Genomic DNA, 16536 nt, shown 5'->3' with positions numbered 1-16536 from the left:
GTACAGACAGGTATTTGTAGATAATTTCCTTTTAATCAATCTTCCTTCAACTAATTAGTCTCAGCAACAATGAAGAACAGTGCAATAACTTAAAGTGAACAACATGGCAAGGACTCTAGATAAGAGCAATATACAATGTTCCTCCAATTCCCAGAAACTGGAGAAGGAAATACTTAGGTCTTTATAACTTAGTCACATTTGCCTAAACTTTGGAAAATGTGGGCTGAAATAGCAGCCTACCAGGAAACCAAGACCGTGTGTGTGTGTGTGTATACACACATTATTTTTCAATAGGAAATAAGTGCCCACCAGGGCCGGCTCCAGGCACCAGGCAACCAAGCTGGTGCTTGGGGCGGCACCTGGAGGGGGGCGGCGCAGCGCTCGGGTCGCCGGGGAGAGCGGGGCCACAGCCGGGCTCGCCGCCCTCCCCCCGGCGCTCTGGCCGCCCTCCCCCCCCGCGCCCTCCCCCCGGCTGCCGGGGGGAGAGCGGCGAGCCCCTGCCGGGGCTCGCCGCCCTGCGCTCTGGCCGCCGGGGGGAGAGCCGAGCCCCAGCCGGGGCTCGCCGCCCTCTCGCCGCCCTGCCCCCGGCGCTCTGGCCGCTGGGGGGAGAGCCGAGCCCCCGCCGGGGCTCGCCGCCCTGCCCCCGCCGGGGCTCGCCGCCCTGCCCCCGGCGCTCTGGCCGCCGGGGGGGGGGGAAGAGCCGAGCCCCCGCCGGGGCTCACCGCCCTCCTCCCAGGGCTCCGGCCGCCCTCCCCTCCGGCGCCCTACCCCCGGCCGCCGGGGGGAGAGCGGAGCCCCCGCCGGGGCTCGCCACCCTCGCCCCGGGGCTCCGGCCGCCCTCCCCCCGGGGGGGGGGGGGGGGCGGCGGAGGCTTTTTTGCCTGGGGCGGCAAAAAAGCCAGAGCCGGCCCTGGTGCCCACAACAATATTTGGTTTTAAATCATTAAAATTTTCCTTCACTGACACAGGGCAAAAAATCCAACATTGATCAGCTTTTTGCTTATTCTACACCCATATGGAAAAGAAATGTGAGGGTCATGTTTTAGAACTCTGTAGGCCACATTTGTCAAAGAGACAGCACTTTGAGCATTTCTGGTCTAGTAGAAGCAAATGGGATTATAACAGATCAGAAATGTATGTAGATAATTTTAGCTCATCATGGCATATAGCAGCAGCAGATTCACATGGCTATGATGTAGCCATGGTGGTATGTAGGATGGGCTTCCGTCTTGAATGGTCCCTTGCAAGTCTTCTTCCTTTGGCAAGAGGATTTGGGCTTCTTAAATCCCTGAAAGTTGCAACTTCCAAATTCATTGATGGCCACCCTCACTCTCCTCCTTCAACCTCTGCTGTATAAATCTTTTGTAAAAGCATACCTTATTCTGCACATTGGACCTGACCCCAACATTGCAGTTGTCTTGTTCTGAACTGGTGCAAGACTGCAATTTGCCAGGATCATCTAAGTGTCTAATTTGTGACAAAATCAAAACACTGGATGTTAAGAATACACTGTAACTTTTGAGACTGGAAACTATAGTTTCCTCTCCTCATCTGTTTTTAACAGCCATGTTTCTGCTCCATATAACAGGTTTGTCATTACCACCTCATTGAGTATTCATATCTTAGTTGTCACACAGACATCCTATTGACCAAACAGAGGCCTCAGAAGATCTGAAATGTTATAGACACAAGGCCTATCGAAACAGGTGACTTCTTTGATTATAAAGCCACGTCCAGTCAATTGACTAACTAGATACATAAACTATTCACCCATTCAAATAAATATAAAAACCAGCTTGTGTATGTTTGAGTATATTATTATTTGATGTGCTTTTTAGCTTAATCTATCTGTGGACGTTTTGCTATGAGACCTTTGGAGACTTAGTTTACTAATTTCACTGAAAAAGATTGGTGATTTTATTAATTTATTTCTTCATGTGTGTTCAACATATTAATCAGATCAGCATTGCATCAGAAAGCATAACTTGCATTTTCCTAAAGCTTGTGATAGTCTCTCCTTGTATCTCCATGAAACTGTCTGAGAATAGCCAAAACAATTTGGATTACAGATAGTAACCTGAAGAACTACCTAGAGATTGTTCATAAGATGTTTCCTCTTCTGTAGATCTTCGGCTTCAACCTAATTTAAATGTTTAATACTTGTTTTAATTTTAAGCGAAATGCAAAAAACAAACAAACAAACAAAAAACCTGTTGAAGAATATGTTATTCAGTGGTGTCCAGCTGATACTCTGGGATGGAATGGATAAACCTACAGTGGCAAAGCTTAATGGTCTGTCTTGGAGACATCAACTGTCTGTCTTGGAGACATCCACACCTCCCTTACAATGCCATGCAACAACTTCAAGCCTGGAGAAAAGGCCCACAAGATGGAGATATTAAAAATGGAGGTAACCAACTTCCAAGCTGGGTTGCCCTGCAATAGTTTTCTTTTCCCTAATGTTCCCTTGAATTTTTCTAATTAACATTTTATCTTGATTCAGTTATTTATTTTTACTGCTGTTTTGTCTAACTTGTTGTTGGCCTTTAAAAATGAATACATGCATCGTAGAACATGAGTAAAGCCAGATGGGAGTGAGGATACAAGAACCTTTTTTAACAGAGTAAATACTCCGAATGTGTTGTAATTTTGCAAAGAGGAAGTTTGTGAACACACCACAGAATTCTGAATCTTTAGGGATTCAGTCTTTCATCCACAAAATTTCAGTACTCTGAAGGCATTAGCTTTGTAAAGAGTTTGGTATATGAAAGAGTTGTCATTCTGACAACCTTGAGACAAAAGGGGAAAATTCCCAAGAATTTACGATAAAAGAACATTAAGACATTTGATGTAAATAAATAACACATGCATATTAATGTGTAAAGTTTTACAAGTTTGACAAGATAGCAATGAAAACAAATAACTGAATCAATATAAGATGTTAATTAGGAAAAGGAAAACGAAACTTCAAAAACTTGAACCATGGGATATTATAGTAGAAGATATCAGCCTTATTGGAAAAGGTTCTGCATCTTGTCCTTAGTTAAGATTAAGTAAAATATCTATAAGAGTTGCTGGGTTTTGCCATGCTAGGAAACAAATACCATTGTTTGTTGAGGAGTGAATATTTCCCCCTTCCATCTAAAATTGTTTTTTACTCAGAGTAATATTAATGAATGTCTACCATACCTTACCAAACCAGTTGTCTTCAAATTAAACTCACGTACAAGGTCAACATTCCTGCGTTACTAGTACAGTTACTTTTTTTAAAAAAGTTCCATTAGAAATAGAATTCCAAAATGTTTTCAAAGTCTAGATCCTTGAAGACTAGTAGACAGGTAGACAGGATCAATATTGCCATATAAATACCTCCGTTTGAAAGTTCTACAACATATTCCAGTAGTTGTAATCGGATAGTTTTATCTGTCCTTGTTACATGCCAAGTGATTCACTACTGTAAATATAAACAACTTGTAATTAATAGCACCAATTTAAAATAGTCATTATAGCTTTAGCTTTACATCTTCAGAGTGTGATCCTGCATACTTTTTATATGAAAGCAATTTAAATGTGGGATGCAACAGCAACCATTAGTCCCAGCAGGTGAATTAGAACCATCATAAACTTTAATCTATTTTGAAAGCTAGTGCTGCACTTATCAGTTGGTGAAGCACAAAGAGCTGCAGTGGCATACATTCTCATTACTTACATTGCTGTAACAGACTATTTATATACACATCAAATTGAATGTATTAGTTTCTATACAGTAACAGAGTTTAGCTTATGGCAAATAACATTTTATGTGATACAACCCTCCTTCTCTCCCTCCCTCCCACCCACCAAACCCCATAATTTCTGCTGAGGTACAGTATATCCTGTTTTTCTGTAAGATGGGTGGACATCTCATTGACCTTAGGCTTTAAACTAAATGTCTTTGTTCTACCTCAGTCTCTAATGATTAAGTTGCTTCACAGAAGCCACCCGTCATATAGTTTGCCATAATTGAGCCTCTCTAGTAGTCCTTGATCAGGAGTCTAAAGGACTAACCCACAGTAGCATGGAAATCAAATTGCCTCTTCATGCTACTCACGTTCTCCTGCACATATCATATTCAGACTTTGGGGAGAAAAAGTGGTAAATTGCCTTGTGTCAAGCCACTGCAGTTTGTCAGTTTCAGTTGCCTTTTTTTTTCTTTAGAACCAATTGCTTCCAATTATTATATCTCATTATGACAAAGTATTCCAGAATTGTTGCTAGATACAATGGCAGTCTTGACTCAATTAAACTGTATGAAGAAGGATCTTCACTTAATACTCCAATAAATTGAGCTTCTTCAGCTCAGCCGATAATCCTTTATAATAGAGAACACATTGTAATTTATTGTCATGTAGGACCATATTCTATTTTACACCACTGAAGTCAGGGTCGCACAATTGTAACTAGAGAATTTGGCTTATTAAATATCAAGACATTTTCTCACATTAGTGCAGTAGAAAGTTACTTGGAGCTTTGTTGCACAGTGTCTTATTTATTAAAAAGATATTTTACAGGAACTTATTCTATGCTTTTCCACATTAATACTTTCATTAAATAAATACAATCTAGAACATGTTTGCTTGAGTCCTATATGAAAACAGAAAGCCTGAGACCAGAAGTTTCTTTTTAGGACTAATGAAATCAAGTATGTCATCAAAGTGGGCATGAAGTCTGAACCATCAAATCTTTTTAAATCACGCATGAAACTATGCTATGTACTGTTGAGCTTATCATCCTGGCAGATCACTGCCTGCTTCACAAACTAAATCCATTTTGAAAGCTTTGCAGAGCTTATTTTCTCAACAGCAAGACTCTTCATTAGATAATACCTTGGACAGAGGCATTGCTTAAGAGCAATGCCCTACATTCCCCCAACAACTGAGCACTTGTCCCTGTTGTTTTCTCAGACCTTATGGACTTCATTAAGTGTCAGTTGTTGCTGCTATATTGGTAGCACCAACAGTAAGCTAAGCATTCTATTTACGCAAAAGAAAGCATAGACACCATAAAACACACATTATTTTAAATACTGTTCTCGGGTAAGGTATATTACTTAGTTGCCCATTTGGATTGAGGGGACTTTTGTCCTTTCTTCCTCCCTGAATGCACTTCTTGAGAAAATTAATGTTCTCTTGCCCTCAACTCATTCCAAAAGGCACACAGTCAATTTAAAAAAAATCACACTTCTGTCTGATTTTTATAACCTATTCTTTTAGTTATTGACACTGTTTGCTATAACTGAAAGGGATTGAAGAGAGACAATTTCTTTATTTTAGTTTATTTACTTTGTACATTTGAAAGTACTTTGTGTAGTCAGTTTCACTGCTCTGCTCTCTCTCTATAAATCAGTCTTACCAGCTCATGTGGGTTTTTCAGACAGCAAAAGGAAAGGAAAACAGTTAAAATGGGAAATGTTGGCTGAATTTCCTCAAAAATTGGTTGGGGGACTTAGGAACAGATGTAGACAGATACTAAGTAAATAAATTTGAGATAATTTAAACTCATTTTTTTTTAATTGAGTAAATATCTACTTGTATCCCTTTACATTCTCTAGTGGCCGATATCAAAAGAGGGAACAAGATTATATGACAGCTTTTCTTCCTCTCTCTAACCCCAAGGCAATATTTTAGTATGCAAAATACCTTGTATCACACATTAGGTGTACAGTACCATACAGAGTTATCCCTCTAAATATATGATTCACAGCCACAGTCAGAGCTTCCTCAGCTTGAACTAACTCAAAAAACAGAACTCTGAAACCATTATTTCAATTAACCAGTGGTAATAAATCTTAATGCTTGGGTCAGAATTCCAGAATGGTCATCACCTTCACAGAAAGCCAGTATACTTAGTAAGACACAAGGAGTTCACCAGTCCAGAATGGACTATGCCTAAGAGAACCCTGGGTTATCCCTGGGCAGGCTCCCTGAGAATTCTTCAATTTCCTGTGTATTACAAAGAAATTGAACCATGTTCAGATTTAAGACTAGATAGGTATCTCCTAGTATCTTTGGTACTCAGCAGAGATTGGACTTCTACATAGCACTTCCTCTTTGATATTCCTGAGACAGTATTGACGTCTGGAAGATTACATATAGCCTAGCCCATTGTCCTTTGGATCTGGCCTAGTATCAGACTTTTACACCCAGTTTGCTTGAAGGAGAGCTCAGTGGGTTTGAAGATCTGTGGAACAGTATCAAAGGGCAACACAGAGGGTTCCCATTTAGGTTTGGAAGGGCTACTAGTAGAAACTTGACATGGTAAAACAAATATGTGCATATCTTTGTTTTGTTTTACCATGTGTGATGTACAAAAGAAGCTATTCCAACAGAGATGCTGTCATTTACACCTAAGATGGACCACCCTTAAGATCTTTCCTACGCACCCCATGGGGAAACTGTGTTCTCTATTAACTACACCAGTGGTGAAGGTGAACTAAGTTATTGATGAAGATTCATGTATGAAAGGGACTGTTGATATTATAAAGTAGAACTCTGAAATGTCAGACCCTGAAACTTTTGCAAATTACACAATGGAACTATTCCACTAAAAGTTTATTTTTTGGTATTTTTTCAGATTGCTATGGGAACAGTAAATATTCTGAATTTGCTTTTGTCCCCAGATAATTTAATGTAAGTCTTACGAGTACATCTTTCCTGATGATTTTCATTTTTACTTTTATTTTTTAACTGAAGGGATATAATATGTGTTCAGTGTCATTTGGGGCATGGGAAAAGATATGAATTAATTTTAGCCTAGCAAGGGTTTGTTTTATCATGTGCAGTCCTTTAGAGTAATTTTCAGGCCAGTTACAATCACACTAGTATTTCACAGCCCTTAATACAATGATTTCCTTTATATTTGTTTGGGTGGGGAAAACTGGAAGTGTGTTGGGGAAATGAATGTATCATCTAAGGCCCTATTGAGCCATTGCACTCTGGGCCCTGATGTTCTTCCCCAATAGGACTTCCTGGAGGAAAAAATGGAGTTGTAGCAGATTTTTGTTTTAATTTTAGATGGTGACAAGTTGAGGTTCTGTAGTTAACAAAACCATCTGTATTTCAGTTGATTTAATGCAATTATTTCCAGAATGTTGACCAGTGTTAAGAAAATGAAGTTTGCCTTGTCCATTCTTGAACTGGCATATACCGATTGTTTTTAATGCTGACATTAGAGTTTTGTTCCATTTTCAATTACCCTTGTGCAAAATAATTGTCCAAATACTTATGGTACATAGGCAAGTTTCTTTCCTTAATCTTTGACTTCTTGCTTAGCTTTTCAAACTATTGTTGGGAGCATTCTGTTCCTTTCCATGCTGTCTCATACCACAATGATAACCTGCTTAGTCCCCTTCAGGCCTGCCAAGTCTCAAGGTTTCGCTGTGTGACACATGGATTCCATGTCACTCACACAGTCACTCACTGAAACTAGTATCCGTGACCTGCTGCTCTGTTCCTTAAAAGACCTCTGGACTGTTACGGTCTGTCTCTTCCCCAGCTGCTCTGCTGCTCCTGCATGTGAGATCAGCCATTAGGGCAACAGAGTGGCTAGGGAAAAAGAGAACAGATTGGCACATTGCAACAGCAGCCTTTGGTGAATCAACTGGTAGGCAGAAGTCTAAAAAAAAAAAAATCATACAAGCAATGAAGGATGCATAAAAGTCATGGACAAGGAAAATGAGTTTGGGGATCCACTTGGAATGTTCCTAAAGGATGCTTCTCTTATAAAGAACTTGTGATATTTTGTCAAAACCAAGAAAACAGCATTTTGCTTTTCAAATTGTATCCTTCTCATCAACCCTGTGCAGTAAAAATCTTCAGTCTCTAGGTCTGTTAATCTAGAGGGAATACATTTTTTTAAGTGGGCCTCAAATAGCCCTATAATGTATGTACACTTGTACATTCCCCCACACACAATCTTGTAGGGATATTTGAGGCCCACCTAAAAATGCTTGCTTTCTCTTTACCTTTTTATTCTTTTTGTCATCTTAAAAGTCTAATGGTACTCCATGTTCTGGCACCACTTATGGTTGCCATGAAATGAAAAAAAATTACATGAAACCACTTAAACAGTCTCCCTGCGTCCCCACAACTGGATCCCACCTTTAAACATAATGATCCCATAGTAATAAATAATGCTGTCCCACCCTCATCCTCTCCACTTGCCAAATACACTGCAAAGGCAAACTTTTCATGGTTATCTGGAAAGTTAACACATTTTGACTCTAGTGGACCACATCTGAGGAGGCACATTTGAGTGCTGAGCCACCTTCTGGAAAATGCCCTGCTGGCAGCTTCAAAGCATCTGTTGACCATGGCTACAGTATTACATCATCTGAAGGAAGGCAGTTTCTCAGACAACCAGATCCAAACCATTTGTGGCTTTGAAGGTCAATTCCACCACTTTGATATTCACACAGAAGACTAAATAACCAGTGAAGCTGAAGAAAGAGATCTTGGAGTCATTGTGGATAGTTCTCTGAAAACATCCACTCAATGTGCAGTGACAGTCAAAAAAGCGAACAGAATGCTGGGAATCATTAAGAAAGGGATAGATAATAGGACAGAAAATATCATGTTGCCTCTATGTAAATCCATGGGACGCCCACATCTTGAATACTGTGTGCAGATGTGGTCGCCCCTATCTCAAAAAAGATATATTGGAATTGGAAAAGGTTCAGAAAAGTGCAACAAAAATGATTAGGGGTATGGAACGGCTTCCATATGAGGAGAGATTAATAAGACTGGGACTTTTCAGCTTGGAAAAGAGATGGCTAAGGGGAGATATGATTGAGGTCTATAAAATCATGACTGGTGTAGAGAAAGTAGATAAGGAAGTGTTATTTACTCCTTCTCATAACACAAGAACTAGGGCTCACCAAATGAAATTAATAAGCAGCAGGTTTAAAACAAATAAAAGGAAATATTTCTTCACACATGCACAGTCAACCTGTGGAACTCCTTGCCAGAGGATGTTGTGAAGGCCAAGACCATAACAGGGTTCAAAAAAGGATTAAATACATTCATGGAGGATAGGTCCATCAATGGCTATTAGCCAGGATGGGCAGGAATGGTGTCCCTAGCCTCTGTTTGCCAGAAGCTGGGAATGAGCGACAGGAGATGGATCACTTGATGATTACCTGTTCTGTCCCTCTGGGGCACGTGGCACTGACCACTGTCGTAAGACAGGATACTAGGCTAGATGGACCTTTGGTCTGATTCGGTAGGGCCATTCTTATGTTCTTATGTTAAGCACCTGAGTTTTGTACTATGACATTTAATAATGGGGCTGTGCATTCAGATTAGCTTCAGCTTCTGAATATTCTGAAGGTATAACCCAAAGTACAGTACATTGTAGCAGTCAATTCTCAAGACATGCATGTCCATAGTAAGGCTTGCATCCACACCAAATGGTCACAGTTACTTTATGATTGAAGGCATATTAGATGCATCTGTTTTTTTTCAATTTGTACTACCGAGTCATCCAGTTGCAAGTTTGGCGCTGATAAATTGTGAACCTGATACACCCAACAGCTGTATGCTATCTATTTAGCCAAATCTTCTGGTGGTTTCTTACCAGAGCAGAACCTTGCAATGACGTGCAAAAGAGAGACCTTGGAATTTCAGGTCATCAGCAAATAAATTATGATTTAAAAAAATGCCTGTGGTGTTTAAATACAAGATAAACATGATCATTCAGTGATCCTTGTAGCACTAATTGTTTTCCTTCTGTCACTACCAAATGTTTGGGGCTTTTAATGCCTAAGTACAGAAGGATGTACCTGATCCAATAAAATATGGACTGGAATACATCTGATCTATGTACTGTTCTCTACTAATGCTTATAGTGAGATGGCTGTTCCAGGTTATACAAGTATATCTGTTCAAGCATACCTAGAAATATAAGAAATTTCATATCTATTGCTTACTGACTCTTTGGGCCTGATAAATTCAAAATTGAGAGCCCAGTTTGCATGCATTATTAACAGGGTCAGTAACTGTAGTTCAAAAAGGAATGCTTGTTTTAAAAAATCTGTCTCTTCAATTTTATATAATAATATTCTAAAATCACCAAGTTATGCTCTACTCCTCTTTCCCTGTCTTCCAAATTAGTGATGCACTCAAAAAAACTCAGGTAGATTCTTCAGACATCTTTTAATCAAGAAATATTGTAAACTGTCAGGTGATAATTAAAGGTGAACCCCAGATCCACCAAAACAAAGGAGCTCCAAATTTGCTTATAAATTTGCTGGAAGTTTTCAGTTACACCATTTCCAAAGCCTGCCTACGTACATACATATGTGTGTGTGTGTGTGTGTGTGTGTGTGTGTGTGTGTGTGTGTGTGTGTGTGTGTGTAAAACACTGAAGTTCTAAAATGAGTAGTAGAGGACTCTGAAGTATAATTTTTTCAAATTTAATTTCTAAATTGTCACTCTTGTTTCTGATTGACAACCAATATTTCCCACACAACTCAAGACATTTAGAAAACCAGTTACTATGAAAGTCTCTAGTGTTGGCTTTCCTGCTTCCTTTCTTTGAGAAACCTAAGTCGTATATCATTTTGGCCTCTTTTTTATTCCACTTTTGTGTTCTAATTTTTAAACTATCTGCTGAAGTATGATCATAAAGCTTTTTATAGTTTCACTTACCTGCCCCAGGAAAATTTATCGTAATCTTGAGAATATGACCTTCAGATTCTCTCATGAATACTGAGGCAAAGTACTTATTTAATTCAAGCTCTCCGCAAAATCAAATTCAACTGTCACTATCTTCTTGGAGTTCTTGAACTCCAATCTTCTTCCTGGCTTGCCTTCTTGATATGTGCTACTTGGGACCTAAATTTATAGAAAAATACATGCCTAAGTGCAAAGGCAAAATGTGTGTGAAAATGCATGTCTATTTTGTGTCTAGTCACTGAGCATATAAACACAGTAATTTTCCATACAGATTAGGTGCACAATTAAGTTTTTAAATTACAGATGTGCAATACAATTTCTAAAAAATGATCTCTCATTGTTATGGTATAATCATATTTCCCATTCACTGCTTTTCCTTATGTTTTCACTTTTTAAAACTCATTTTGTCCCCATATGTTGTTTACAAAAGCATTTATTTTTTCATATATGTCCATCCATTCAGAATTGTTGAAATGATCTGGCTATGAGATGTGCACATGCTGTGATGGCTGCATCTATTTGCTTTTCATTATTACCATTGAGACTAGTCACCTTAATTGAAACGGTATTATTTCTGAACCATGATGGATGATGTAACTACAATAAATGGGGGGACAATGCAGATTCTTTCAAGAAGAGTGTCAGAAAAGTTTGTGGAAACTAGGCTGACAGAATTAGGGGATTTTTTTAAATGATACATTCAATGTCCTCCTTTCTAGGCCACTGGGATCTTGCTGGGATCTTGCCTGACCTCCACTGCTAGAAAAAAACAAATTGTTCCTTTAAAGGTGAAAGTGTCCACATACACAAGGCAGATTTATATATACGAGTTTTAACCAATGTGTGTCCACAAGGAAAGTTGCACTGGTTTAAATCAGGGGTACTCAAACTGGGGGTTGGGACCCCTCAGGGGGTCATGAGGTTATTACATGGGGGGGCGCGAGCTGTCAACCTCCACCCCAAATCCCACTTTGCCTCCAGCATTTATAATGGTGTTAAATATATTTAAAAAGTGTTTTTAATTTATAAGGGGGGTCACACTCAGAGTCTTGCTATGTGAAAGGGGTCACCAGTAAAAAAGTTTGAGAGCCACTGGTTTAAATAAATCACTTTAACACACCTTTAGTTAAACTGGTGCAGCTTTTTAGGTTAAAAAAAGGTATACAAATCTTGTTTACATTAGACAAAGTTGTGGGTCATTGGGTGCTAATCAGATGAGCTGATGCCTTGGTTCCCCCAAATTGACTTAATAAGGAGAGAGAGACAGAGTCAGCAAGATCAAAAGTCTCAATATGTCTGAACTTACATTTAGCAGGTAGACTGCACAGAAGAAAACTAGTAGTGCTGTCGGACCTTTTTCACACTCATGTTGATGTTGCATTCGATTACAGAATAGTTCTATTAATCTGAATCCTTATATCTGTTACATCTGCAAATGGAATGGTCCCATTTTCCACATATACACACACACACCAAAATATTTTGCTGCACATATCTCTAGTGGGGAATCACTTTGTATTCCCTTGAACATCTGTACTCTGCTGTAGAAGTGTTTGCCTAGTTGAACAAGGTAGGCCCCTGGGTACTAGTCTGTGCAGTAGTGGAATCAAGCATAGCTATGCTGCTGAGCACAGTATCTGGACCAAAATGTATGCCTCACTTCTAGGGGAAACATTAATCTGTTCTGCATATAGATTTAGGAATAGCTCTATTTTTATTTTAGAGGATGTTTGTGGGAATCTCAGCTGCATAACTAAGTGGTTGTACAGTAAAGTTGATATTTACACCTCTGTAGAGAACCTTAATGCAATATAGAGGTTCATAGACCTTGTGAATTTTACCCTAGATAAATTTCTTACATCTGTCTTCCCTCCCAAAGAAAGCTAGTTGTTATATACATTTTATCAATAGCACCGCTTCCTTCTTTAAAGTTTAGATGGTAACTTCACTGGTGCTAAAACATTAATGAATTACATTGCTACATTTATTTTCCCAGTAAAATAGACATTTTTATTAAGTGTAGATTTTTTCCCATTGGCATGAAAGATGGTCTGTAGGCATTGTATGTTTAGACAACATAACACTGCCATCTTCATCTTTGTTTTTTAATAACTTCCATCACAGTCTCTTGTTGCCTTGTGGAGTATGTACAATTGTCTCAACACTTCCCTTCCCCCCTCAAAAAAATTAGGTAGTACATTTTTAATTAAAGTTTCCTTGACATTTTAAGGACACTGAATATCTTTGTCATTTACACAACAGATAACAAAGTAATCCAATTTTCTGGACTCCCACAAATTATCCCTTCAAAGAATACAGCTCTGGCTTCCCATGTTTTAAATAAGCATTACCCTTAGCCTAGCAACGACTGTCAATTACTAATCTTTTATTATTGGCTCCAGGGAAAGATTAAAAGAAGAGCTGAAACATAGCTGACAGTTTGGTTATCGCATCTGGAGTAAATGAAAAGCATGGCCTGAATCCATCAGGGAAGATTAGGTAAATGTGAGAAAATTACTGATGTCCTCTTACGCATGTAAATTCAAGCTGGTTCAAAAATTGAGGTATCTAACTTTTTACAGCCCCCTTCTATTGCTTATTTCACATAGGAGTAATGTAGGAGATGATAAAGGTAAAGGGAATAATTCCTTCCCATCGGTGAAACAATTGCAATAACATTGCTTTACTACTCACCTCAAGAGAGACATGAAAATGCCAACAGTATATAAACTGTAGTTACTCTTAACCGACACATGACAAAGGGAATGGTTTAAAGTGGTGCTGGTTATGTTCCTTAAAATGTGGTTAAATGAAATAATTAGACATGATAGAAAAACTCTTAATGTTTATACAGTTTTGACTGTTGAATCATTCTACATCAGGGGTAGGCAACCTATGGAACGCATGCCAAAGGCGGCACGCGAGCTGGTTTTCAGTGGCACTCACACTGCCCGGGTCCTGGCTACCGGTCTGGGGGGTTCTGCATTTTAATTTAATTTTAAATGAAGTTCTTAAACATTTTAAAAACCTTATTTACTTTACTTTACTAGTTTAGTTATATATTATAGACTTATAGAAAGAGACCTTCTAAAAACGCTAAACTGTTACTGGCACGCAAAACCTTAAATTAGAGTGAATAAATTAAGACTCGGCACACCACTTCTGAAAGGTTGCTGACCCCTGTTCTACATGTTGAATTATTTCCACAATTATTTGGTAAAATGGCGTATGATACGTGAAAAAAACATGTTTGCAAAATGTCATAAGTAGAAAATCAGATATCTTGAACTGCACGCATAAGTAATGCTTAAATTGTTTGGGGAAAAATTTAACTTTCAGGTTTTGGGTCTAGATTTCTAGCTAGCAGCTGTGAAAGTTTAAGGATACTATGGCTCATCAACACATTGATCTGGCACATGCTATCTGGGAATACTATTAAATTAATGGTGGGAACACTGTCATGGCCCAGTAAACGGAACCCTGAGGAACACACCCTATGCACCAGTCATTCTTACTGTTCTTATCAACACAACTACAAATTTAAGTACTAGAAAAAATGTACAGCCAAGTAATGACATGGCTACTAAGATGGTGGGAAATGGTTATCCAAATTGTTTGAGTACTGTTTTTCCAATAAAAAATGTAATATAAAGTAGTGATATGCAAAAATAGATAACCCCTTATGGGATCTTGCATCCAAAACGAGTTACCATGAGCTGCTATTTCCATTAGAAGAAGTGAATGTGATTATTTGCATCATGAAGCATTAATGGTTGAATGCAATCTCCCAGTAAAGGTCCCATTAACCTATGTCACTACTGTGATGTGATATTAAACTTGCTGTGGTACTATAATAAAGGCATTGCCTTTGTTTTTAATAACAGATATTTCAAAATTACTTATTAATTTTTTGAAGGTCAGCTTAGCTGGTGTTTTGAAATACATTTCTTATGAGATAAAGGAAAAATCATTGTTTAGCAATCCTACTGTGAATTAAGCTCATAAGAAAGGTGATATGTTATAAATGTGTAGAAAAGGGTCCTTTACTCAACTCTGGTGACCATCGAGGTTGGCTGGAAAGCAGTGGTTCTGACTTCTGAGATTTTCACTTCAGTGTGCAAGCTGCATGCAGTGTGCATTTTCTTGGTTTTGATATATATACTTAAATTCTGTCAGGATGGTTGATTTTGGGCGGGGAGGAGGGGGAGGGGAGACCCACAAAGAACATAAATAAATAAATTACTTTGAGCTGTAGCACAGCTGTAATGAGTTCTTTTGTTGTATACAATTTTTTAAGGGATAATAAAATTAAATTCTTTTTTTACAACGGATATACATCAGACAGAATTGTCTATTGCATTATCTCCCAATTTAATAAACTTCAAAAGTTTAGATGACATGACTTCAGTTATGCTTACAAAAAGACATACTGTAGAATTAATGTATGTCATCTTTCCATCTAAGCATTGTAGCTGAGTAGGAATCAAATATGAATGACAGAAATTTTGATCCAAGAGGAATCCGATTCAAGAAATTCCCCAAATGGATTTAGATCCTTTCTAAAAGCTTATCTTTCTGATTTTTTTTCCAGAACTTAAAAGAACTTTAAGTTGATAATAAGACCTGCAGATTCTGTCTGTCAAAGATGAATGCATGTCAGAAACACTGTATAACCTGAACTACTGAGGTTATTCCAGTATTTTATGGCAGATGTACCTAAACATCAGAAATAAATATGTTTTAGCTGTTATTTATCTTCCATTTATTCATCATGAATCAAAGCCCGGAGCATTTCAGGGGGTTTTGTTCTTGATTTTTTAGGTAAATCCATATTCTTTAACTGGAGGGACTCTTAAGAAAAAGGGCTGTAATTCATATTTTTAAATCCTTTCAGAAACATCTTTATCTCAAAGGGATTTAGTGAGGCTTTTACATTACCTTGTCCTGCTTCTTAAAGTTTTCTGATAGACGAGTCTGAATTTCAGAGAAAATTAATGCAGCAAAGCTACATTGTGTCCATTATGTTGCGGTCATAGGAGGTCCTAGCAGAAAACTACATAATGATGATTCATTTTCTCTAACATAACCTTAACTTGAAGGTGGTAGATGCTTACAGAGAGTTACCCTAAATGTTGCTGAGCAGACTGACTTTTCATTTAAATATTAAGAACAGATATTTGTTGTTGTTTTGTTAGGGAAGTAATGACACATCATTGCACAGACATCTGTTGAGTGTTCTGTGACTTTCACTTCAAAAAGCTCATGCTCTTGTAGATTAGTTGTATCAGTAGCTAACCAATTTTGAACCAGACACAATTATGTGAAAGACTGTGATGTCTGTAAAATAAATAAATCTTAAATATCCCTGTGAGCTAGAAAGAGGTTTCAAGAAACATGTTAAAAAAAGCCACAAATAGATTTAACAGTAATATGAATAGAAATAAATGGGTGTACACACATATTTACACACACACTTTTTGAAAGCTTAAAAATCCTGGCCGCAAAACCAGACAGAGTCCAGAACAAGAGTTAATATGTCAAGTTCACAAATGAGATGTGTATGTGTAAAAGCCATTATATTGTTTCAGTTAATGAAGTGGGTTCTTTGATGCCATCTCTTCCTAGAAGAGAAGCACATCAGTGGAAATGTACCTGTGTTTAAACAAAGCATGATGTTTAGGTATGTAATCAGAAAGAGGCAAAAATAGGTGTACTGACAATGGGTGAATATTGTCCTTAAAGCTGTCCAGACTCTGAGCAGCTCTAAATACTTTCTCTTTAGCGGGACCTCTGCCAAGTTTCATTGCCCACTTTCTCTTTGATAT

Source organism: Emys orbicularis, chromosome 9 (genome assembly GCF_028017835.1).
Source record: "Emys orbicularis isolate rEmyOrb1 chromosome 9, rEmyOrb1.hap1, whole genome shotgun sequence".
Taxonomy (NCBI): Eukaryota; Metazoa; Chordata; order Testudines; family Emydidae; genus Emys; species Emys orbicularis.
The sequence above is the reverse complement of the archived record's forward strand: the minus strand, read 5'-3'. Positions refer to the sequence as shown.